The sequence below is a fragment of the Rhinolophus sinicus genome, chromosome 1, assembly GCF_057876585.1.
Source record: "Rhinolophus sinicus isolate RSI-liver-muscle chromosome 1, RSI-T2T, whole genome shotgun sequence".
Classification (NCBI taxonomy): Eukaryota; Metazoa; Chordata; class Mammalia; order Chiroptera; family Rhinolophidae; genus Rhinolophus; species Rhinolophus sinicus.
The window spans coordinates 130,835,469-130,859,487 of record NC_142501.1 but is presented as its reverse complement, the minus strand read 5'-3'; the positions used below and the strand labels follow the sequence as shown (position 1 = coordinate 130,859,487).

The 24,019-nt window shown below is 42.6% G+C and overlaps 1 pseudogene across 1 annotated transcript in view; it reads left to right on the top strand.

The window, feature by feature from the left end:
• LOC109447295 (centromere protein L pseudogene) overlaps window positions 1–24,019 on the top strand; it is a 50,587-nt pseudogene that overhangs the window by 20,179 nt on the left and 6,389 nt on the right. The window contains exons 3-4 of the transcript XR_016019684.1: window positions 16,419–16,562; window positions 16,734–16,997. The product of XR_016019684.1 is annotated as a centromere protein L pseudogene (transcript). The remainder of the gene's footprint in view (window positions 1–16,418; window positions 16,563–16,733; window positions 16,998–24,019) is intronic.

Genomic DNA, 24,019 nt, shown 5'->3' with positions numbered 1-24,019 from the left:
AGAGTACCTCAGGGAAGATGTAGATGCCTGATCACTGCATTGTACACCTGAAGCGGAAGCTGAGTAGCAATGAATGTCAACTACAATTTTCTATACATATGTAGTTACAAGAAGCGGAGTACAGCATTAGGAACAGAGCCAGTGGAAACGTAATGGCTCTGTGCGATGTCAGAGGGGTAGTGGATGCGGGGAAGGTGGTTGACACTGTGTGAGGGATACAAATGATAAATGTCCAATTATTACATTGTTTCGTGCACCTGAAATTAATTTTAAAAAATCATGGTAGGATACAAAAAAAAAAAAAAGAAGCCAATCTAAAAAGGCTACATCCTGTATGATTCCAATTATATTACAATCCTGGAGAAGAAAAAAACTATGGAGACAGTAAAAAGTTCAGTGGTTGCCAGGGGTTTTGGGGCAATGGGGGAAGGAGAGATGGCTAGGCGGAGCACAGAGGATGTTTGGGGCACTGAAAATACTCTGTATGATACAGTAATGGTGGATACATGTCATTATACATGTGTCCAAACCCATAAAATGTACAATACCAAAAGTGAGCCGTAAGGTAGACTATGAACTGTGGGTGGTTATAATGTGTCAATAGAGGTTCATTCTTGCTAAACATATATGTACCATTCTGCTGACTGATGTGAATAATGGAGGAGGCTATGCATGTGTGGGGACGGGGGTAGATGGGAAACCTTTGTACCTTCCTCTCAATTTTGCTGTGAAACTAACACTGCTCTAAAAGCATAAAGTAAAAAAAAAAAGAAAAATCTTCCCAAATTTTCCCCAAAATCAGGTGACTTCAATGGAACCAGAAATAAAATCTGGTCATGATCGATAACTTGCCTGCTTCTCTCTCCCTTCTCTTCGCTACCCGGTGCATTTTCAGATTTGTTCCCTGTGCACGAAGGGACCATCTCCACAGATTAGCCCGTCAGGTTCCCGTGATGCCAGGCCTGTGCCAATTTTGTGTTCCTCCTCCCTCAGAAATGTGTTTAAATGCCAGGCTCTCAAATTCCCTTTCCAAAGAGCCTCTTTAGTCTCTAGCCAACGCTGACAGTGCTCCACCCACATCACACCACACACACGCACACACACACACACACACACAACCACTAACCCCAGAGGTCACTTACAGACCAGTTCCCCTCCCACAGGGCTTCTCTGACAGCTTTTTCTCAGCGTTAAACCCCAGGAGCACCCCTCAACTAGTGAGGGGTGAAGGGCTCGTGGATAACTATCCCATCTCTCTCAGCCCTGGTGGGGGAGGACAGTTCTCAGACATTCCACAGTCTCTCAAGTGTCCCCAGGAGAACTGGGCCTGTTGCCCATTTCGCTAATCTGCTCAGTCACACACCCAAATACAGTAATTGCACCTGAATCCTTGTCTCGTGGTTTGTTTTGGGGGAAACTCAAACTCAAATGAACTTCTTGCTCTCCTCAACAACTCCTGACTCTTCATTCTCACTCTTCCAAGCTGTATTTCAAAAGAGGCAGAATCTTGCCCGAGGTTAAGTGCTGTGCCTCTCCTTTAGAGCTCAACTGGAAATCGCCCACCCCCACCTCGGAACCTTCAGTTGCCCCTCTTAGTGGCTCCTTTCCCTCTTCAGTTCCTGGCCCCAGAGATCTGGCAGGTCCCCTGGGGTGGGAGGTGCCCAGAGGTGTGGCTAGGCAACCTTTAGTTTGCTTACATGACCAGAAAGGCCCTGGGGCTTAGGTCTGTGTTGATGTTTGGAGACAGGCCTCTAGGGAGATGTTCTCCGACCTTTTGTTTGCCTGCAGCTTTCCTCTCTGTTTATTTATTTATTTATTCCAGCTATATGATTTTATTTTTTAATTAAATTTATTGGGGTGACATTGGTTAATAAAATTATATAGGTTTCAAGTGTGTATTTCTATAATACATTATCTATATATTGCATTGTGTGTTCACCACCCAAAGTCAAATCTCCTTCCATCACCCATATATTTGGCCCTTTACCCTCTTCTACCTCCTCCCCTCCCCACTTACCCTCTGCTAATCATTATACTGTTGTCTGTGTCTATGAGTTTTTGTTTGTTTGTTTGTCTTATTCGTCTGTTGCTTGCTTGCCAGGGTGGCCGAGTAGTCTGAGGCACCAGATTCAAGCTTCTGCTTCTGGTTCTCGTGCACACACCGCACAGCTGTATGACTGCTGAATACATTCCTGCTTACACCAACAGGTCTCCCTCTGCTTCAGAACCTAGACTGTCTCTAACCTGAGAAGGAATCCCATCTCCTTTCCCCAGTGTCCCTCTTCCATCCATTGTACTGACAATAAAAACGTAAGGCATTTCATTCCATAATATCAGGTGACATTTAAAATACCAGCAAAACCATCCAAACCACATGTTCAAACGAATACAACAGCGCTCATGACTGAGTGTGGGCAAAGAATGGGCAAGGTGTCGCAAGCAGCCCGTGGCTGTAGTGTTTCCCAGCCAGGTTTTGCAAGGGTTTAACTGAGTAAGCAAAGGGGTGGGAATGAAGTGTTTTAAAGGCCAATTTGGGGAGAACCAGAATAACATCAAGTATCAACTCATGGCCAAGCAGGACAAGAGGGACCTCCACCATGCTGGGCAAAGCTCTGCCTTAACCTCCCTTCCACAATTGCTTCTTTTCCTCACTAGCTCTCCCTCTCATCTTCCTCTTCCTTTGCGTCTGTGCTGGGGATTGGTGTCCTGCCCAGATGATGAGCAAATGCTCCTGGGGCTCCTGCATCACAGTATCAAGGAAAGGAGGCGCAACACCTTTCACCCTCACCCCCAACAAACACATCAAAAAGAGAAGAGGACACACAGATCAGCAATAGTTTTATCAACAGCTAGGACCCCAGACGTGCCCTCACTTCCCAAGACTTAGATACTTAAAAGCCCACGGAAGCTGGGTGTAAGCAAGTCTCTGTGATGGTTTTGCTGGTGAAAGCCTCCGAGGACCGGCTTACTTCAGCCCTCCATGCTGATTCAGTTCTTTCAGGAACAGCAGTTGAGAGCTTGTGTTCTGGCACCAGACACTGCTGGGTCTGGGTCCTTACTCCTCCACGTGCTATCTCTGTGACCTTGGGCAACTGATTTACCCACTAAGTTTCCTCCTCTATCAAAGGGATGATAACAGTATACACTTCATCATTTGCTGGGAGGATTAAATAAAATAATCCGTTTACAGTACTTGGCACAATTCCTGGCACATGGTAAGCACACAAAATATCTTGGTAATTATATTATTTAGTTAAGTAGGTTGGCCCACATTTTACTCTTCTAATTTCATGAAACTATATTCATTGTACCATCCCTGCATCCACCCAAACCCCTGGCCCCACCTGAAAACTCAGAAATTGCTTTTGAGCCCAGTTAAGTCTCATTGACCTCACATGTCACAGAAGGGTGATGTGGAACTGTTTTGAAACTTTATTCCAGTGTCTGCTTTTTGTCTGATCATTTGGATGGATGACGATGCACAAGCAGCTCCATGTTCTCTCCCAACGGGCTCAGAAGCTAGTGTTGCAGTTACAGATTTAAGTTCTTGGGGGTAGGAATGGTGGGGGCGGGGAGGGGGGGAGAGGAAGGGGACAGCGGATGCTTGCTGCAGCATCTTGCTCTTTTCCAGGAGGTTCCCTCAGGGCTGATCCCATTCTGTTGGAGGGCGGGCAGGCCTCGAAGAAACATTTTTGAGATCGTTTATGTTGTGGTCTATCTAAGCCAATTTAGTCCTTCACATTATTAGGCCTTTTTAAGGATTAATGGATACTGGTATGACTCACCGCAAAAAGATAGGGGTAGGTGAGTGTGTTACATGAAGCCACCTCTCTGTTGGGCAGTTTGCTGCAATGAAAGCAAGTCTCAGAGAACTCTGTCATGCCTACAACTATTTACTAGCAGGTGGTAAAGCCTGTTCTGTAAGTTCCATGAAATGGCAGCTCTCTGCTCTTGCAGGCATACCATCAAGGACCCTGCATGAAGGGTTTGCCTAGGGCGGACTCAACAATATCCTAGCAGCAGGGTTCAGCAGACATGGTCAGAACTGTGTGAGAGACGCCTCTGGAGGCCCAGGACACAGGACTGTGCCTGAAACCGTGGGCACCATTCCAAAGTATGGAGGAGTCACGAATGAAAAGCGGAGGCTGGAAGCGTGGATGTGGGAGGAATAGTGGAACAGAAGTCAGAAAGAAGTGCAAGATTGTGTTGACGACATCAGATCTGGAACGTGCTAACAGACTCAGTGTCCATCAGCTGCATTTTCGATTCACGGCTTTTCAAATCAGCCATCTCAAGTGTGGGGGACTTTTCAGTAAGCGCTGCTGGTTGTTCATTCCAGAGAACCTGGGGGTTAGTTCTCATTTTAGTTCCGTTAGAATTGCCTAGGATACTTATTTGTAACACAGATTCCAGGGTTCGGTGTCCAGAGGTTCTCATTCAGCAGGTCTGGGGTGGAACCCAGAAATTTGCATTTTTCAGAAGTAGCTGGGCCATTCTATCAAACACTGACCCATCCATAGCACTGCTCTAGGTTTAGTGTACTTTTTTTTCTGCCATCAGAAAAAGCTTTATTAGTTATTCAAGTACCACGTACTCAATATGAATTTGAACAATTCATAGGAGTGTAAAGAAAAAGTGAACCAGCTGATTAGGGAATAGAGTCAATGGAATTGTAACAGCTATAGGCAATGTCAGAGGGGTAGTAGATTGGGGAGGGAGGGTTATCACTTTGGGAGGGGTGTAAATGTCTAACTATTGTTTTGTATACCTGAAACTAATTAAATAAAAATGTACACAATGTTATATGTGAATTATATATCAATAAACTTGGAAAATTTGGTATTAAAAAAAAAGAACCAGAATGGATAAAGAAGTTGTGGTATATATACACAATGGAATACTATTCGGCGGTAAGAAAAGATGATATAGGAACATTTGTGACAACATGGATGGATCTTGAGAGAGTAATGCTGAGCGAAACAAGTCAGACAGAAAAAGCAGAGAACCATGTGATTTCACTGATATGTGGTATATAAACCAAAAACAACAAAAGAACAAGACAAACAAATGAGAAACAGAAACTCATAGACACAGACAATGGTTTGGTGGTTGCCAGAGGGTTAGGGGGGTGGGGGGTGTTGGGTGGGAGATGAGGGTAAGGGGGATCAAATATATGGTGATGGAAGGAGAACTGACTCTGGGTGATGAACACACAGTGGGATTTATAGATGATGTAATACAGAATTGTACACCTGAAATCTATGTAATTTTACTAACAATTGTCACCTCAATAAATTTAATAAAAAAAAAAAAAAAAGAACCAGCTGAAATGCGGCCACCTGAGATATTGGGTTATCTTATTAACATTTAATGTGCAGAATGCACTTGATCAAAGGAACTGCTGAGCCAAAGCCGGTCCTCTTATTAATATTTTATAAACGATCACTTTAGGAAATGTTTAGGTGTGAATAAATATGTATTCGTTTGTATAGGTGGGATCATACATATTTTGGGGGACTTAAATGCATTCTTTTATTTCTCTTTTTGTCTTTGCTTGCCTTCCCCCCACTCAGGCTTTCATTTCTCCCACTCCTGTCAGCTTCTACACCACTTACAGGTATGTGTCCTTTCATACTTTTCTCCCTGCTTGCATAATCAAGCAAAAATATGTGTATAGGATTTTGTCATTATTTGACCAAAAATGTGAGGGTTTTTTTGTTTTTATTATATATGAATCAAATTATTTCCTTAAAAAAAACAAATCATATATATATAATGATTATATATAATGATATGTAATGATTATATGTAATGATAATAATATAACTTCTATATATAAGATTCCTTTTTTTAAGGAAGTTATTTTATTCAGGCTATTGAAATAGGAAGAATGTTTATTTTTTAAAAGATTTTTATTAAAAGATATAGCTAACAGACAACATTATATCAGTTTCAGGTGTACACCTAGTTGTTCAATATTTATATACCTAAAGGCACAGAAACCATTAGAAAAAAAAACAATCAAAAGTGAAGGATACAATAACTGAAATGAAGAATGCACTAAAGGAATCACCAGCAGATTAAATGAAGCAGGGGATTGAATCAGTGATTTGGAAGACAAGGTAGCAGAAACACCAAATCGGAACAGCAAAAAGAAAAAAGAATTTTAAAAAATGAGGATAGTTTGAGGGGCCTCTGGGATATCAAGCATAACAATATTTGCATCATTGGAAGGAGAAGAGAGAAAGCAAGAGATTCAGAACCTATTTGAAGAAATAATGACTGAAAACTTTCCTAACCTGGCGAAGGAAATAGACACACAAGTACAGGAAGTGCACAGAGTGCCACACAGGATGAACCCAAATAGGCCCACACCAAGACACATTATAATTAAAATGGCAAAGTTTAAAGACAAAGAGAGAATCCTAAAAGCAGCAAGAGAAGGCAACTAGTAACCTACAAGGGAGCTCCCATAAGACTGTCAGCTGATTTCTCAACAGAAACTTTGCAGGCCAGAAGGGACTGGCAGAAAATATTCAACATGAAGAAAAGCAAGGACCTTACAGTCAAGACTACTTGACCCAGCAAGGCTATCATTTAAAGCAGGACAGGGGCAGCTGGATGACTCAGTTGGTTAGAGCACGAGCTCTGAACAACAGGGTTGCCAGTTCAATTCCCACATGGGCCAGTGAGCTGTGCCCTCCAGAACTAGATTGAAGAAAACGAGCTACTGAGCTGCCGGAGGGGCGGCCGAATGGCTCAGTTAGTTAGAGTGCAAGCTCTCAACAACAAGGTTGCCGGTTCAATTCCCACATGGGATGGTGGGCTGAGCCCCCAACTAAAAATTGCTATCTCTTTGTTGAAGTTCTTACTAAGTTCCTTGAGCATCCTTATAATCATCGTTTTGAACTCTCTCTCTCTCTGGTAGGTTGCTTGCCTCCATTTCATTTAGTTCTTTTTCTGGAGTTTTCTCCTGTTCTTTCATTTGGGATGTATTTCTTTGTTTCCTCATTTTGGTTGCCTCTCTGCGTTTGTTTCTATGTATCAGGTGGATCTGCTATGTCTCCCAGTCTTGGCTGGGTGGCCTTATGTAGTTGATGCCCTGTGGGACCCAGTGGCACACTGTCCCTGATCACCTGAGCCGGGTGCTCCAGGAGTGTCCCTTGTGTGGGTTGTATGTGCTCTCCTCTTATATTTGAGGCTTTATTTCTATTGGCACGTAAGTGGGTGGGATTGACCCTCAGGCAGACTGGCTGTGCCTAGGGCTTACCACACAGAACAGGATTCACCCCAGTGGGCTCTCGTGCCTATTGAGACCGCCCTTTGAGTGTGCCATTTGTGGGGCTAATTGGGTGGTGCTATGCTGTGGTCTGAAGCCAACCTCCAAATATCTTGGTTCTGGGTCCTCTTGGGAGGGGCTCTGGTGCTGGGCCAGGTCAGCCACGGTCTGTGATTGGCCGGGTACTACCTGGTAGGAGCTCCCAGGGGAGAGCTCTCCCAGTAGCTGGTCTCTGCACCTGCTACTGAGGGGCCACAGGAACGATTCTTTTTCGTTGGGTCTCATGTATCCATTGGTTGTATGTGTATATCCTGTGGAAAGTCCTTAGTAGCACACGAGGCTTCCACTGGTATTATTATTTTTCTGACTCTGCATTGCCATCTATCAGGGTCATCTCAGGTCTCCAGACTTTGAGCTCAGATTTGGAAGACTTGAGTTCTAGTCCTGTGTGTTCTCAGGCAGGTCACATTATGTCTGAATTTCACTTTTTTAATCCATTGAATGAAGGAGTTGGCCAAGAACAGTGCTTCTCAAAGTTTAATGTGCATACGAATCACCTGGCGATCTTGATAGAAATGCAGCATTTCAGGTCCCACCCTGGTCATAGTGAGTCAGCACCTGCTTTTTAATGAAATCTCCTGATCTAGAGCAGCTGTTCTCAACCTTGGCTGCACTTTAGAATTTCCTGGGGGAGGTTTAACGTAGGGGTGCCTGGTATCCCATCCTAGAGATTTTGATTTAATTGTTCTGGGGTGCAGGCTGTGCTTGAAAGAACGAGGAAAGGGAGGGCTAAAGGAACCTGGAGAGAGGAGCTTGGCAGAGGACTCAGCCTGCAGTGGGGAAGCACAGCTACTGCCACCCTGTAACCCAGTGGCGAAGTGGCCATTGGAAGATTCATATCCCAGCCTCCCTCTCCTCCCACCCTCTCATTTCCGGCCAGTGTTTCCCGTTTGTGAAACCCAACTGGATTCCAGAGCACAAGGGAGCCCAGCTGATGCAATACATAAATGCCAGCCTCCTGTACTCATGGTTGAATGGAGAAGGATGGAGAATGGGTCTGAAAAGACAAATGGAAATTATCCAGCAGGGGGTGCTTGTTTTGAAATGCAGGTTCCTGGGCCCCAGGCCAGACCTATTGAAGCGTCAGGAGCTTCTTCCCACAGCTGGAGGTAGAGTCTGTGTCTTTTCATTGTTGAAGCTGGAAAACTGCTCTGTGAGAGAAGGAAACCCGTTTTTGCTTTCTTGGGTAGAAGCTCTTTCTGGGCTTCAGAGAAGCCTTTCTTTTGTTCTGAATAAGCACCACTCTTGTCTACGTGGAAGCCTTAAACCAGGGAAGTAAATCAAATAAAGATGCCTCAGACTGAGATGTTAAAAATATTTTTCAATTATGTAAGTTAGGTGTATCTCTAGCAGCATTGTAATTTTTCAGATATTTTGTAAAGTATGTATGTGTTTTGATTGGACTGTCCCTGATAATTATTGGAATTTTTTTGAAAGGGGTGTGTGTGCGAGAGAGAGAGAGAGAGAGAGAGAGAGAGAGAGAGAGACAGAGACAGAGAGAGACAGAGAGAGCTTGATTTTTGCTCAAGTATTTATTTCAGGAAATCAAAAGACCAGACCTCACTAGGCATATTTTTCACTAAGTTCTCTTCATCTCAACCGGAGGAAAAAGAAAGAATGTGCAAATGGGCTTAGGGCTGAGCTGCCTACATTGGACTGTTGGAATCCCACACATAATGCTACTTAAGACTAATAACTCAGACTGGGAGAAATACGGTATCAGCTCTTAGGTTTGCCTCCCCTGAGCCACATGCGAGAAGCACCCGACAACCTGTGCTGAGGGTGGCTTATTTCCCGCCTTCACTTGTCCTGCATTGGAAAAAAGAGGCCATCCGGGAGGGGTGAAGGGTAGGGTCCAGGTCTTGAGCAGGGACGTACACTCTGGGAAGAGTGATGCCGTGGACGCTGGGAGACTGGGGGGTAAGGAAAGAAGTGGCGTGTTGGAGACTTCCTGTGAGAAAACGACTAATAGGCTCTAGGAGTAATGATATCTAACACCGATTTTTGAGGTTTTGTTTTCTGCCTTGTAATCCCTTTTGGTTTCAGTGATGTTGTGTTATCATGACAACGTGGAGTTAGCTATACTTTGAAGACATGCCTGTCCAATGCTTGAGAGCGTGGTGACCACACTGTCACAAGTTGGCAGAGGGCAGGGAAGAGGGTTCCAGGGTAGAAGCAACAGCCCAAAAGGAATGTGAGCAACATGTATGGTGGACTCCTCGTAGATTCTCAGAAATATTGGGAAAAGGGCCGATGCAGACTGGACTTTCTGTGGTGAGGCAAATAGGGAACTGAGTTAGTTGCGTGGGAAGGTTGACCACACTCTGCTAGCCCATCACAAAGGCTGGAGGACTTGAGTTCGAAAACAGCTCTGCTTCTGCCTAGGATCTTATAAGTCCTTAAGTCTAATTTCGTCATCTCCAGGCCATTGTCCCGAATCTCGTAAAAAATAATTCCATCCATTTCTAACCCTCTGAGCACAGTCCAAGGGGTCAAAAATGGAATGACTGCAATGCCTGTGTCTCCCTCCTCCTCCGCGTTCTACCATCCTCTGGGCTTATGCAAAACTCCTCCTTCCTCTCAGGGCTACAGTATTTCTTGTGCACATTGCTAGATTCACACAGGGCCAGCCGTGCCCTAGCTCAGCCAGCTCAAAAATTTCTCTTGCGTTTCCCACTGGCTCTCAGATGGACTCCTCTTGATGGCATCAAGGAGCGGCGTCATCACCCTTTCACACGGAGTATGTATAAGAAGACAAGGCCCTTGTGTGGCATTTTAAAGGTATATCACAGGGGCCCATTTCATCAACCACCCATACCAGTATTGAAATCGCTTCTCAGTCATTCATCACTAAGCACCAGGCAGCTATTTCCCAATGTGTCTTGGCCTCCAGCACCACTGGGACCCAACCTCCATTGCCGCAGAATCATGAGGCCAGTCAGTCCTACCATGTCTTTCACCTTTTGGTCTTTGGCCACCACATTAGATGCAATCCTCTGCCCCCTCTCTCTTCTCACGTACTCTCATCCCCGTTCTGCTCTGGATTCCCTCCCAATGATCCTTGCCTTACCCTTATTTCTCCTGCAAATCCTATTCCCTCATAAATAGATTCTCTGACGTTCTTAACTATTAACCCATTTATTCAGTCAGACAACAATATTTTTTAAAAGAGTTCATAATGTACCAGGTTGAAAATACAGTGATGAATAAGATAAACAAGAATCTGCTCATGGTGCTTACACTGTAATGGGGGACAAATAAAATGAGTAAACAGCATGTAAATAAGTAAACAAGATACTTTCAGATAGTGATAAGTACTTTGATAATGGAATGGTGTGACTAGAGGTACAGAAAGGGCACTTCTATAGATAATATGATTGCGGAAAGTCCGTCTGAGAATGTGACATTTGAGAAAGGTCTGAATGAATGGAAGAACTCGGCAGTGAGGCAGCTCCAGGCTGAAGTTTCAACTCTGTAGATTGGCAACCCTATCAGTTTATGATTTCCAACCTGGGATGTGTCCTTAGAAAATCCTGCCAAGTTTTTTTTTTTTTTTTTTATGTGTGCTGGCCAGCTTTCTCACCTGCGTTGTTCATCAGATATTCAAAAAAAATTTTCACCTTTTTTAAGATCATACCCCATCCTGCCTTATTCTCCCAACAACTGAATTGCCTTTTACAGGGAAAACTGAGAGTGTCAGGGAGATCTTCCTCAACTGACTGCCTCTTTGTACCTGCAGTTACTACTCCACTGAACCCATATTTCCTCCTGTATTCCCATCTCAAAAGATGTGTCCCTGCTCCTTCATATTCTTATGTACTGGATCCCATCTCTTCCGGTCTGTTCAAGGCTGTCACCAGCCTTCATCTATAATTTCAGTTCTGCTCCATACTGGCCTCTCCCATTCAGCATAAAAGAAATGCTCACATCACTGTCTGCGTACCATAAATACTACTTTCTTCACTCTCATAAACTGCTGATAGCCATGTAAGTTAGTTAAAATAAAAATAACAATAATAATAAATTCAACAAGCATTTTGCAATACATTTCAAAAGCCTTAGATTTTTACATAAATTTTAATTCAGTAATTCTTCTAGAATTTCTCATGGTTGTGCTCAAAGTCATGGTAACAAAACTTTAGGGCTATTTATAATATTGAAGAATTGTAAAGCCATACTGTTCAATAATAAGAGAGATTACTTAAATAAAATATAGTATAAATATATAATGGAACACTACCTGTTGCCCTTAAAGATGATGTTATAGAAAAAAACAGGATATGAAAAGTTATTCGTAATATACAGAAATACAAAAAAGTCTACAAAATGATTTGAAAACCATAATATCATTTAAAAATATATTTCTTCTTTTCAAAAGACTGTAAGTGTATTGTATATACCAAAATGTTAACAATGATTATCTAGGGGGGAAGAGAGTCTATAAAATAGTTGATATTTTCATACTAATCTGCATATTCTAAATTTTCTATACTAAGACTACACACGGTTTAGTAATGAGAACTAAATTTATGTTTACATTCCTTCTTTGTTCCTACATATCACTCAGTTATTTTTCTTCTTTCAGGGACAAGCTGCTTTCAAGAGTAGCCTTCCCTCTCGTGTCCATGTCCTCCTCTTCCTGTCTCGTCCCAGTCCTTCCAAACTGCATCCTGACTCCATCACATCCCTGACATTTGAGTTGCAAATTCAATATTCCTGTGCTATCCACATCTTTTGCTTCTCTGCAGCATCAGTGCCATTATCTGTTATCTCCTTGAAATCCTATCCTGCCTGGATTCTGTGACATACCTGGTTCTGATCTTTTTTCTCTGGCCACTGCTTCTCGGTCTCTTTTAAGGTTTCTTTTCATATACTTTTCTCTCAAATGTTAGTGTTTCCCAGAGTTCCGTCTTCCGTCTCCTATTCTCATTTGACACATTCTCCTGGGTAATTTCAAAGGCACACACAGCTGACAGTTCCAACCACGTGCCTCCAGAGGGTGGCACCAGCCCAGTATACACAGTATACACAACTGCCCACCAGACAGCTTCGCCTGGAGGTCCTACATCTTCTGCAAAATCAACATGTCCCCAGCTGAACTCACTGTCTTTTCCAAAGAGCTTGTTCCCCCTCTTAGATTCACTATTTTAGATAACTATTCTCTATTATCTAGTCATGCAAGTCAAAATCTGTAAATGGCCCAGAACCCCACTTTCTCTCTCATTTTCTCAACCCTCCACAAACTGACCTATTTTTAAAAATTGGATATTCCAAATCATCACCTCTCTTTCAAGATGCCTACCCCATATCACCACTCTCTCAATAAATGACTTGGCCTCTTAATTCACAGAGAAAATTAAAGCTACCAGATAAGAGTTCCCTTATCTTCCATGAATCCTCTACTGTGCCAGAAAGATGGAGTAGACACAACTTTTTCTTATTTCTCTTACCAAATACAGCTAGAATCCCAGACATTACATGTGAAGCATACACTGACAGGTAAGGATAAGAAAGCAGCCAGACTAGGGACCTCAGGACCTAATGAATGACAAGGAGTGAGTTCCCTGGGGTTTCTTTTTGCCTCATATATCCCAGGCTAGGTATTAGAGAAGTTGGCAGCACAAAAACACCAACAAGAGCAGGAAAAAAAAAAAAGAAAGAAATTCAAAAGAAGCCTGTTCTCTCTAACCAAAGGATCAAGAAAGGGTAGCTTGACAAGATAGGAAACTTTCAGACACTAACCACTCTATTCCAGCTAAATACTACATAGAAAACTGGGCTCTATCTTTACTCCCACCAGAAAAGGCTGACTAGGGAGCCTGGACCACCACCCTTTCCAGGTTTGTGGTAATGAGGCATCTCCTGGGGTGGTGAGAGAGGAAGCCTATTGGAGACTCAAAACTTTCACCACTACCCAGAGGTAACAAAGCCACCTCTCATAGCCTCATTAGGGGACATAGAGGGAGCAGTAACGAGGCATCTCTGTGCCTCCCATTCAGTGGTTCTCAATGGAGGCCTAAACTCCCACCCTTGCACTGCAGTAACAAGAAGCCCTTCTCTTCCACGTGTGAAGAAAGGCACAGTGGGAAACCAGAACTTAAATCTCTACCTGGTGGTAATGCGGAGGTACCACCCTCTTCACCACCAGAGCAGTACCATAGAAGCCTGATGAAACAGAAGATTTATGTAAGATCCAGAATTTCCTAACATAATTTGCAAAATGCCCTGTTTTCAGCTGAAAATTAGTCATTGAGAACGTATCGTGAACCAGGAAAATTTTAACTTGAATGAAAAAAGGCAACCTATGCCAACATCGAAATGACACAGATGTTCGAATTATTTGACAGGATTTTAAAACAGCCATGATAAAAATGCTTCAATAAACAGTTACAAACATACTAGAAAAATAGTTAAAAATAGAAATCTGAACAAAGAAACTAAAATTGATATTTTAGAACTGAAAATCAATAACCAAAATAAAAAACTCAATGGATAGAATCATAGAATAGAGGGTAAAGGGACAGAGGAAAGAATCAGGGAACTGAAGGTAGAATGATAGAAATTACCAATTTGAACAACAGAAAGAACATGGACTGGAAAGAAAAAAAAAGAAAAAGGAACAGAGCCTCAGACCTGAGGGAAAATACCAAAGGATTTTTGTCATCAAAGTCCTTGGAGAAAAGAAAAAGGATGAGGCTGGAAAAGCATTTGAAGAAATAATGGCTGAAATGTCCTCAAATTTCACAAAAACATTAACCTATGTATTCCAGAATATGAGCGATCCCAAGCAGGAAAAACCCAAAGAAATTCACACCAAGGCACATCACAATCAAACTTCTGAAAACTAAAGACCAAGGAAGGAATTTGAAAGCCAGGAGAGAAAAATAACACCTTATCTGTAAGAGAAAAACAATTTGAATAGCAGCAGATTTCTCATATGAAACCATGGAACCCAGAAGACAGTGACACAGCATTTTTCCAGTGCTGGGAAAAAACAAATAACCAAAAAAAAAAAAGAAAAATGTCAAAAAGGACTGCCAGAATTCTATATCCAGTGAAAATTTCCTTCAGGAATGAAAAGGAAATCAAAACAGTCTCAGATGAAAGAAAACTAAGAGAATTTGTAACTAGTAGACCTGATCTAAAAGAATGACTAAAGAATGTTCTTTAAACAGAAAGGAAGTGATAAAAGAAAGAACATTAGGAAAGAAAAAAGAACAAAAAGAGTAAAAATATGGGTAAATACAACAGACTTTCCTTCTCTAGAATTTTCTAAATTATGTTTGACAGTTGAAAGAAAAAGTATAACATTGTATGATGTGGTTCTCTATATATAGAGGAAATATTTAAGACAATTATACTATAATGGGGAAAGTAAAGAGATGTAAAGGGAGGTACGGTTTGTACACTTCACTGAGTTATTCACTATAAAGGGATAGCACAAGAGGGATTTTTGTAGTGATGGAATAGTTCTATATCTTAATTGCAGTGATGGTAACATGTGGTAAAATGACATAAGACTACACACACACACACACACACACACACACACACACATTGTACCAATGTAAACTTCCTATTTTTGATATTGTAGTATAGCTACAGAAGATGCAATCATTGATGGAAACTGGGTGAAGGATACACAGACTTTCCTGTACTATCTTTACAACTTCCTATGAATTTATAACTATTTCAAAATAAAGGTTTTTTGAAAAGTGATTATAGGACATCAGGAGAACATATAAATGGAAGGCAGTAGATGTTCTTAAAAATTAAGAAGTTGTATCTCAATCAGAATGTTTTTGGTTGCAAGTGACAGAACTCTGAATCCAACCAGTTTAAGCAAACCAGAAATTTATTAGCTCATGTAACTTCATCTTTTAGTTTTGCTTCTACTGTAGGATTTGCTATCCTATAGTATCCAAGCCTCCTTAAGGAACATAACTAAGCTGTAACAATCTTAGAGCACAAGATCCAAGGAACAAGGGGTCTAGTCTCTCTTCCAGTATCCAAATGTAACACTGCAGGAAAGGACACTGATTTGCCTGGCTTGGTCACATGCTATTTCTGAGCCAATCACTGTGGCCAGGAGGTGGAGTATTGTGACTGACAGCTCTCCCGGCTCTCCCCCACCTACCAAATGGAGTTGGAAAGGAAATGATGTTAATTTTTTGCGGGAAACGAGTAAACTCGTCATATCGCCTCTAGTTGGAACCGGCAAAAATTTTGCAAAGTAAATAGAGACCTCTTTTTAAACTAAAACACTGAAAGTTTCATAGAAAAATATCAAATAGATCGAAAGATATGAATATTTTACAGGAAAGTCTAATTTTGGCGAGAAAATGTCAAAAAAGCCCCGCGTTACGACGCGATTTGGCGGGAAAATGCCTGCTTACAAAGAAGAAGGAAGTGATGGTGGGTGACAAATGCATCAGATGTCACCTATAGAGCATCCAGTTCTTCTGTAGGAATTACAGAAATGAGAGAATGTAGGATTTTAAAAGGAGAGAAAGACCACACAAGAACATAAAACAGTGCATAAAGAGGTAGGAGGGTATATATCAGAAATGAGAGAGGAAACAGTGGGGCTGGCAAATCATGGCTCTTGACCAAAGCTACTTCAAGTCCCAAAAGATGAACAGATACAGCTTTCAGGGATGTATTTGAGATAAAAGTCAAAGAGAGCTTCTTAGAACTTTGAAAAACTTTTGTGAAAATTTACAAAAATTCCAGTTTTGAATTCAGAAACCCTAGTAAGTTGTAGGCAGATGGTAAACATGGATAATTAATTTCTAGTTAGAAGAAAAACCAGGTGAGAACCATGGGAAACTGTTTTTGCTTCATGGACCAATGTTTAGATAACACAAAGCTGAATGATCGAGAGCCAGCTCAGAACTCGCATGAATAAACAGGCAGAAAAATGACCACAAAAGGAAGAAACTGAATGGGAGGGTGTGGTGTAATGCAAGCTTTTTGTCATCGAAGGAAACATTTTGAAGGCCATCTGGTGTTAGTTCAAGTTTAGTTCCTGTTTAATTTCTTGTTTAGTTAGTTCATGTTTAATTCTTGTATCTCACAGGAACGTATCAGAAAAAGAAAAATGCTCCTATACTGTAGATCCCATAATCTTCTGTGAAGAGCCTGGATGGGCTGTTTCTAGCCACTAGCACTCCTGTTACCTAACTTGGTTGAAGAGTTCTGCATGCTCCCTCGAACCTACCAGGTATGCAGGGCTTCACTGTTAACAGGTAGCTACAAAGCACCGCACCTATATGAAATAATAACCAGCAGGATCAATGACTTCTTTTTTTTTTTTTTTTTTTTTTTTTGCTGTGAACTATGTGTTTTCAAATACAAGCATAAATAACAGTTGCCTGCATTTGTGTACCTACAGAGCACTGTGCAAGAACTTTCCATTGCATTGGATCACTACCACAACCCTGTGAAGTGGGAAATGTGGATAATATTATTATTGCCACCTACAGAGGACGACACTGGGGTGTTGAGCCAGGATTCAAACATGGGTCTGACTCCAGAGGCTGCATTCTTTACTTCTTCCCCAAGGCCTTCCACTGAAGAGGAATTCTGGCTCTTTTCCCAAATGCCAATGAATCTGCTTTTTCACCTGTATACAGTTGGCACTTTCTTGAGGCAGGAGGTAAATGAAAAGAGATCTTTGCAATACATTATAATATTTTCATACCAAGTATAATCCAAAGTTCCAGTGACTTGCTGTTGGTTATCAAAACACAGATTAACAGTGGAGTCATAGAGTAATTTATTTCAAATTTGGCTTCAGCCGCCATTGCTAAGTAATTTTAAAAGTGGGCCAAAGGCATGGGAATGGCTTGAGTGATGTCATGGTTAGGAAACATGATTCCCACCCTGGGAGGCTGAGACCTGGATTCAAGCTTGGTGTTTGCCTCCTGCCATACACACACACACACACACACACACACACACACACACACACACACACAGTTTAGATGAAACGAATTGCTCTCCATTTGGTGGTTTTTATCTCCTAACCATGCAGCTGCCTGATACACTCTCATCTTTCAGGCTGAGCTGCCAACTTTCCATTCCGCGCTCCAGAATTAAGACAAAGAATCGCCCTCCGAAGTGATGCCAGAGCTTTTATTTATTTCCTCCCTTTTGGCATCAGTGTTTTTAATGGAAACCTGATTCATTTGTCACCAAAAAAAACACAGAGAGTGCTGCATCAGAAGAGTTGGACAAAAACCCCTCTATTGGGATCCTGTTTCGGGGGCGATCACCCTGCACGCTGAAAAGAGGGCTTCGGAGAAAGACCAGAAAGGCAGCTCCTCCCAAGGGATTAGAGGGAGCTTCTCTGACACCCCAGGGGAACATGCTTGAACAGATGCTGTCCTGACACATGAGAGTGCCAAACTGTGTCAGCGCTGGGAGGTTCACCCTCTTTAGAACAAAACTTCCACAATTTAATCATATCAAATATAGCAATATTAAGATTCAGAACGTTTTGAATAACTGGATACCATCTTATTGTTTGTTCTTAGAGATGGTCAAACTGTAAAATTGGAAAGATGACAGGAATCCCTACCTCATGGGTTTGTTGTGAGGTTTACATGAGAGGAAGGGCGTGGATCAGAGACCTGGCACACACAGAGCAGTGGAGTGAGGTAGTTAATGGTGGAGACTCTGGGACCAATTACCTGGATCAAAAATCTGTTACTACCGGTTATTAGCCAGGTGAACTGGAGTAAGTGGTTTGACCTTTCAGAGCCTCCATTTCCTCATCTGAAATGGGGATAGAAATGATAACAGTGTCTCCTTTAAAGACTGTTGTGGGTCTCCAATGAGTATAAATCAATAATTGTAAATCTCCTAGAAGCATCCTTAACATATAAAATGTCTTTTAAAAGTGTGTTCTACCATTATTATAGAAGTGTCCAATAAATCATTTACATGGATTTATTAGTAGTATACAGCTATCCCTCTTATCTAATTATGTATGCGGTCTTTCCTCGTCAGCCCTGCAGGCTACATTTAGATGCCTATAGATTGCCTTAGACAGACATGCTCATTTTTGCTGGTACACAGAATAAGCGTGTGGCTACCAGGTCTGCACTCAGCAAAAGGAAGATAAATAATATTTACTGAGCATCTGCCATGTGCCAGGTACTTTACATGTATAGACTCACTCGATCTTCACAATAACCTTGAAGGTAAAGGTAGGTGAGAATAAATTTGCTGAGAAATATTAATTTGCTCCAAATTACAAATCAGGGAACAGGAAAGCCAGGATCTGAAGACGGATCTTTCTGATTCTAAAAGTCCACATCTTCGCCCTTCCTTCTGCCTTGGAAAAAAACTCAAACGGGGGATATATCACCTCACCTGCTCAGGGAAACCCAACCTTACTTTTAACAGGAGGCAACTTCTTTCATTCCACATTAGAATATAAGTTTAAAGATGAAGACACCCTCTGCTGACAAACATTCCTACTGAAGTGTAAGCATCTGATGCAAGATCCTTTCCTGATAACAGATTTGGTTGTGGCAGGAACAAGAGGGCGCTGGTCCAAGGAAAAGGAGGCCAGATCAAATTTCTGTCATGACTTACTACTTTCCTGATCAGTGTGACTTGCTCTAGAAAACTCTAATTTTGAATGTCTGCTCCTGTAGGGTGGGCAGGTTTATACTATATTTTTAGTATAAGTATGTCCCATAAAATATTTGGGACATACTAAAAAAATTATTTGTTTTTTGTTAACCTGAAATTCAAATGTAACAGGGTATCTTGTATTTTACCTGGCGACCCTACTTCCTTGAACTGAAAGCTTTGCACTGGGTATGTCACAGACAGACAGAAGATACCATCACTGAGCATATACTTTAGAGAGATAGTCCCAATGTCTTCCTAACCCATGAGCTTGAAATGAACTTGGAATTACCAGTGTTTGGACCGGGCTTAGCAACAGCATTGTCCACAGAGAACCAAAAAGAACTGATTGACTAAGGGAGTCGTTGTCAGGTCCGAGAGTAGCAGTGATAGGATGAGAAGGAAGAGTGGGCGGGATGGGTCTTCACATTGTGCTTTCCAACCTGTGTGTTAGTTTCCTATTTCAGCTACAACAAAATACCGCAAACTTAGTGGCTTAACATAACACCCATTTATTGTCTCATAGTTTCTGTAGGTCACATGTGCAATTATGCTTAACCAGGTACTCTGCTTGGGATCTCGTGTGGCTAAAATCAAGAGGTCAACCAGCCTGGGCACATATCTGGAGTCCCCTAGGGGAGAATTTTCTTCTGGGCTCATTCAGATGATTGGCAGAAGTTAGTCCCTTGTCATGCAGTTGCAGGACTGATGTGTCTGTGTCCCTGCCGGCTGTCAGCCGGGGATCATTCCCAGCTTCTAGAGACCACCCACTTCATTGGCTCACCGTCCTCTCCATCTTCAAAGCCAGGACCAGTGCATCAAATCCTTCTCAAGCTTCAAATCTCTCTGACTTCCCCTTCTGCTGCATTTCTCTGACTTTTTGCTTTCTTCTCATGCTAAAAGCTCCTGGGAATACATTGAGCCCATCCAGCTAATCCAGAATAATGTCTTTACTTTAAGATCAACTGATTAGTAACCATAATTATATCTGTGAAGTCCCATTTGCTATGTGATGTAGTGTATCCACAGATACAACACCAGTGTGAGAAACGTCATAGGGTCAAATTCTGCCCACCACAAGAGGCTTCGGAAGTTGATAACTCACTCTGGCAAGGGCTAGACAACCTCTCAAAACAGAAGAGCAATTTTCTGCAATATCTGGTTGCATGTGTTCACTTATCTACTCTGGTCCAGTGCAAAATAATCAGGGTAGAACCAAAAGAACTCTGTTCTGATCCCAGCCCTGTACCGACTGAACCAAGCAAACTTACACAAGGTGTTTAAAATCTCCGGGCTTCTAGCTACTTTATCTGCCAGATATAACATACTGGATGAAAGTCTAGCTCTTGGCCAAAGACCTATGTGTGACTTACAGTCCTGACCATTTGGCTTTACCTGCCAGGCCTCATGGGGGACATCCGCCCTCCCCATACCAGGCTCAGTGCACCGCAGTCTCACCAGGGAGCTGCAGTCAAGGTTTCAGGCCCCTCTGGCCAGCCTTGCTCTCACACAGATCTGCATTCCTCGCCCAGGTGCCTCCATTTGGAGGCCCCTTTATCAGGGAGCTTTCCTCAAGAGACTCTGCCAAGACTCCCCGTAGAGGAAAGGGGGAGGAACCTTGAAGACACTTTTTCTTTACACTCACTCAGTATTCAGTATTTTTCCCCTCTGAGTCCTCCTTGGGTTTGCTCCCTTACACTCATCCCAGCCCTGCGTCCGTAGAACTGCAGAAGCCTTTTGCTCAGGGCTCCCTCAGTAGTGAGACGGTTCACCCACGTGTGCTGATCCAGCTGACCTTGTCTTGGCGCTGTGCTGTGGGAGAGATGCAACAGGAGGTACCAGTGCGTTCTGCAGTCTAGCCTCTGGCTTACACTAGGGCAGCAAGTGATTCAAGGCTGGACTGTTATTTCAGTGTGGCTTGTCGTCTCAATGGGCTACTCTGACACCTGGCAGTCCAGCTCTCTGCAGCTCAGCAGAGCTCTTGAAAACAATGGACAGCCTAGTTGCCTTTGTAGTGACGTGAGTCACATGGCTCATTCATTCATTTCTTCAGTAACATTTATTCAGCCCCTATAATGGGTTGGGCACTTGCTAGGTGCCAAGGATACAAAGATGAGTCAGACCTGTTCCATTACCGGCAGGAAGGTTACATTCCAGTTGAGGGATGTGACCCATTAATTATGACGCATTGTAATTAATTCTCTCATCAAGTGTTTCTTGAAAGCCTAACTTGACACCTCATATAATCCTCACAATGATTTTTTGAGATACATTTTATGATTATCTTTACAGATAAGTAAACCAAGGCTCAGAGAATAAAATATTTTGCTCAAGGCCCCACAACCAGTAAGTGACAGATAAAGATTCACACTCAGGACTTCTGATTTAAATTCAGTGCTCTCTCTCCATCATCCGAGCTAGAGATGAATTCTGTAAGGACCCAGAGGATGGGAATGATTCTTCCCGGGGTTAAAGAAGGAGAGGAATGCTGCCATATTTCAGGACTTTGCAAGTAAAGTGCTATGTATGATGGTTACTGTTAGTATCACCATCATATATATATTTTTTAGTTTACACTCTTAGTACTTTTCATGAGATAAAAGTTCCAATTCATCTGTAAACCATCAGGCGGTCCTCATTCCCAGTCAGTTCTGCAGAGCCTGTTCTGATGACACAGACGCTCAAGACAGTGGTGCGGAAGGCCTCTTTGGAAAGCCTGTCTTTACATAATAACCCATTAAACACAATGACTCTCAAAAAATGCTGGTTCTTTAATGAGGCCATTTAAGGATTAGAGTTCTCTCTGGACATAAAGGAATCCATTATTCCATCTCACTGGCTTGAAGGAAAAAGTCAAACGTGGGTGTTTGCAGACTGCTGGGTAACAATGAAGGGCACAGCACTCAGAACCGGGAAGAGAGCAAAAGAGTGCATGATGTAATCGTCTCCTCCCTAACATATTTCCTCTCAGTGTCCACGAGTGTGAAGTTGTTGGCAAATATTTAAGATAAGTGCTCTTGGTAAGATCCAGTTGCTGGTGCTCTAGAGCTGTGTCCAAATAGAGAGGAACGTCATGGAGCCCAACCCTGGCATGGGCCCCTCCAAAGGCAGCTTCTTACTCTCATTTGTTTATTCCACCCCCATTTCTCAGTCCTTTCCTCCCAGGTTCCTCCTGAAAACCAGTCCGTACAGACTCCGGAGACCCTGTTCCTTAGCTTTGCATCTGCACCCTGAAACATTCCACAGCCACTGAGCAATTCCAATTTTCTTGTCCCAGGTCACCCTCAGGTGGACATAAACCAGTTGTCCCCAGTGACTGGTTATGACACCCGTTTTCCTCTTAGATCTCGGTGCCTCCTGGACGATAGAGCTTCAAGGTGCAAATTAGGAAGACTGAATTTTATTCTTCCAGAGTCGATGGTAGCCAAATCATAACTTCACTCAACTTCAGTCTTCCCAATTACCAAATAGGGCTGGTATATGCATTTATTACCCAAAATTTTATAAAACACTTTAAGTTTACTGGAGAAGGATCCTAGAGAGCTGCAAAGTGTCATGCTGGTCTTATTGGCTATTGAGTAGCAATAGTCATAGTTGGAGTCCCCATTGATTTCCATTTCTTTTAATAAACATCTATTGAGCACCACTGCATGCAGAGCCCTCTGCTGGACAACCATGGGGGTACAGAGACCCAATCTCTGTCCAGGAATTTAGCATTTACTACTTAAAACAAGCAAAGGAGAGTGCTGGAGATGAGGAACTAAAAGGTGTCCTTGGTGGTGTGTCGTGTTGGCCCCAAGCTCTGTGTCACAAAGCTGGATACTTCGAATAACCAAATAAGGCTGATGCTGACACAGCTGGCTTCACTTATGTGCCTCTTTCATCCATCTGAGACGTAAGGCCCTGGCAAGCCCTCAGTCCTCTCATTGGGCTTAATGCACGTGGGTAGTTTGGTGTTTGCCAAATGCCAACAGAGTTAATTTCAGGTCGGTTAGCGGGCACTTTGGGGCTTTAAGTGCAGTCATTGTTAATTCATGAGATCCGAAGGAGACACTGAAAAAGTTGACTCTCCAGCCTTCACAGGCCGGCCTGAGCATTCTGTGTTGGAAGCTTCTGTGAGGGCTTGGAGGCGCCCCGCCTTAGCTGGGGCAGGGAAAGTGATGACTCACCCTGAGCTACTCAGCTTGGGCAGGAAACAGCTGATTCTTTTGTTGCTGTTTTAGGTGGGGCTGCACTCCCGGAGTGGGCAGGTTGCATTAGGATTTGGGCATGAATTTAACTGCAGCTCTCTCTTTCTTGGGTCCTTCCTGGGCATTTGGGAAAAGAGAGCTGAGCGATAAGATGAGCTAAACTAGGCACATAGGAAGGAAACATGGTGCTCTGCCAGGCCATCCTCTCAAAGTAGGTCACAGCATATCTGAACTATGCAGCCTTTTCGGGAGGTAAGTGGAAGCAGGAGTAGCACACGACAAACAAGTAATCCTGTCCACACTATTGACTTTGGGGCCCAGTGCACCTGGTGAGAAACCCCCAAAGTTGTAGTTCTCCAGGGACTGCTAGCCGCCGGGAGAGATCCTTTCGCATGGGCTCTGCTGGGTTATCCTCCACTTGGCCATGGTGACCTTAGTTGACTTCCATTCTTTGCGTCACAGAATCCTTGTTTGTAAATTAAGGTTAATAATAGAAGTCACCTGTCGGGGTGTTTGTGAGGATTAATAAATCAAAACACAGAAGCACCCAGAACAATGCATGGCTTAGAGTAAGGGCTTAATACATGTTTAGCTATTTTTCAGGGAGTCAAGAGGAAGGCATAGATCAACATCAGCAGTTGTATAGACAGAGAGTGTTAAATTTGACTGGAAGTAACCTTATGTTTTTCTTAGTTTTAACAAGCCCTAGTAAAGACATATTCCTGCAGGAAGTGACTCTGCATCTCATAAAGTTCTCTCCTTCTTCTAAGTCTGGGGATGTGTTTCCTCCATGGTCCAGTTCAGTATGTCTCAAATTTGAATGGTATATAAATCACTTGGGGGTTGG